Raw genomic sequence first — 2,082 nt, 5'->3', positions numbered from 1 at the left:
GGACAGCCGCCGTGACTACCTCACCGAGGAGGGTCCTGAAAGAAGGCCGACTGGGCCAATGGAACCTGCCCGAGGCATTCCGTGCCGCCCACGCCAGCAGCCAATGAGCGTGCGGAGGGCGGGGCCTCCCCGGGCCCCGCCGTGCGGCCGCCTCCTCTGCCTCCTCCTCACCAGCGCTAAAGCCGGGACTGGACCGAGCGGAGTTGTGCGTGTCGCCGAAGGGGGGTGGGCCGGGGGAGGGGAGGTTCGTTCCGCGGAGCCGCAGCCAGAACCGGGTGAGGCTTCTCCCCGCCGTCTTCCCTGTCGAGGGCCGCGGAGAGTGGGGGTGGCTGGGAGCAGCGCAGCCTCGGGAGGAGGAGGCGGAGGCGGGGGCGACTGGGGAGGCGGAGATGGGTGAGGGCAGCGTCGGGAGCCTCCCACCGAGCCGGGCTTAGCAGCCCGCGGCGGCCGGTGTCGCCGCCGCTGCGTCGGGGCCTGAGGGTGCGCTGGGGGCCGCGCTGATGTCCAGGGCGGCTTCGCGTGCGGCCCGAGGGGTGAGGGAGCGCGGGCGCGGCAGGGCTGGCTGGGTGAGGCGGTCGCCGGGGGCGGGGAGCGCGAGAGCCTCCGGGTGTGGACAGCGGCGGCCGGAGGTCGAAGAGTGTTTTCCTTTCTGTGCTGCGAGCTGGCGGGCGGGCGGGGGAAGGGCCCTTTGGCCCTCCCGCCCGTGGGCCGCACTCCCACCCTGTCCATCCAACCGAGACCCCAAGTTTTCCGTGTTAAGGGGCGTCCGCTTACGTCCCGCGGCGTTTTCTATCTCTCTCTTTTTTTTTTTGGTCGGTCTGTCGCATCTTTTAGTCTTATTTGGGCCAGTTTCTAATGGCTGACCTGGTGCCTGTCGCGGGCTACTGAGGAGTTAGGCCCTAATCAACTGCTTGCCTCAAATGAGACCCAATTGTTGAACCTCTCCCGCGTCGGATTGGTACTTGAGTGGTAACTACTTAGGAGAATACAAATCCCTTTCTAGCTTCCAGGACGCATTTACTCTTCGACTCAGCTGCGCGCTCTATTCATAATTCTGAAACTGGAAAGAACATATTGAGCTTGGCCTGCTGTCGTTTAGTTGATCTATTGTTTATTTGGAGAAGGTTGGTAGAATAGCTTGGGAATAACTTCACCTTGACTTATTTATTTCCTTTGGCGTTCAGGGTTTGGTGCTACCTCCAAGCTGTTGATGTTTACTCTGTGTGTGTGTGTTGGGTGTTTGTTTGTTTGTTTGTTTGTAAATTGCCTTTTATACTAGGATCTTCAAGCTACTCTGGTGAAGGATTTGACAGAAATAAGGAAAACATGTCCATTGTGAGTCATTTTGCATAGCTTTCCTGCTTAAAGCTACTAGGATAGACTGTTTTCTATTTTGTCGAAGTGAAGAGTTGCTGCCTGAGTGATTTCTGCTGAGAAAGCCAAGCCAGTGTGATCTGTAGTGTGTTAGTGGGTACTATTAACATGGCTGTCTTCTCAGAATCCTAAATAAGACTATGTTCTTAGTCATAAGTTGCTGTGCACTTAACATTTTTGTGTTCCTTTCTAGGAGATTTCTTTCTGCTCTTGTATTTTTAAACCACTAAGCAGTTATTTATTTTTGAAAAAGCTTGTTTGTTTGTTTAAAATGTTTTCACCAATGCTCTCTTCAGACACACCAGAAGAGGGCATCAGACCCCACTACAGATAGTTGGGAGCCACTATGTGGTTGCTGGGATTGACCTCAGACCTCTAGAAGAATAGTCAGTGCTCTTAACCAATGAGCCATCTCTTCAGCTCACACTAAACAGTTATTTAAAATAAAGACTAAATATTTTTTTAAATTACTGACATGTTTTAAGATGACAAATGAATTACAAGGGCTTTTTGTTTGTTTGTTTTTCAGTTTTAAAAAGATTATATGTTACACATACAGGTGTTTTGCTTCATGTATGTCTGTGTGCCACTTGGCTGCAGTGCTCAAGAAGTCCAGAAGAGGGGCTGGTGAGATGGCTCAGTGGGTAAGAGCACCCGACTGCTCTTCCGAAGGTCCAGAGTTCAAATCCCAGCAACCACATGGTGGCT

General features: G+C 53.1%; 1 protein-coding gene across 7 annotated transcripts in view; it reads left to right on the top strand.

Moving 5' to 3' along the window:
• The first annotated feature begins 127 nt into the window (after window positions 1–127).
• LOC110309455 (zinc finger MYM-type protein 5) overlaps window positions 128–2,082 on the top strand; it is a 21,366-nt gene continuing 19,411 nt past the window's right edge. For 4 of the 7 annotated variants that reach the window (XM_021182119.2, XM_029469055.1, XM_029469056.1 and 1 more), the window contains exon 1: window positions 407–533. The gene's annotated coding sequence lies outside the window, so the exon portion shown is untranslated. Of the gene's footprint in view, window positions 276–406; window positions 534–571; window positions 1,336–2,082 lie in introns of those variants that run through there. The other 3 variants (XM_021182118.2, XM_021182121.2, XM_029469053.1) reach the window with 2 other exon arrangements.

Source organism: Mus caroli, chromosome 14 (assembly GCF_900094665.2).
Source record: "Mus caroli chromosome 14, CAROLI_EIJ_v1.1, whole genome shotgun sequence".
Lineage (NCBI taxonomy): Eukaryota > Metazoa > Chordata > Mammalia > Rodentia > Muridae > Mus > Mus caroli.
The sequence above is the reverse complement of the archived record's forward strand: the minus strand, read 5'-3'. Positions and strand labels throughout refer to the sequence as shown.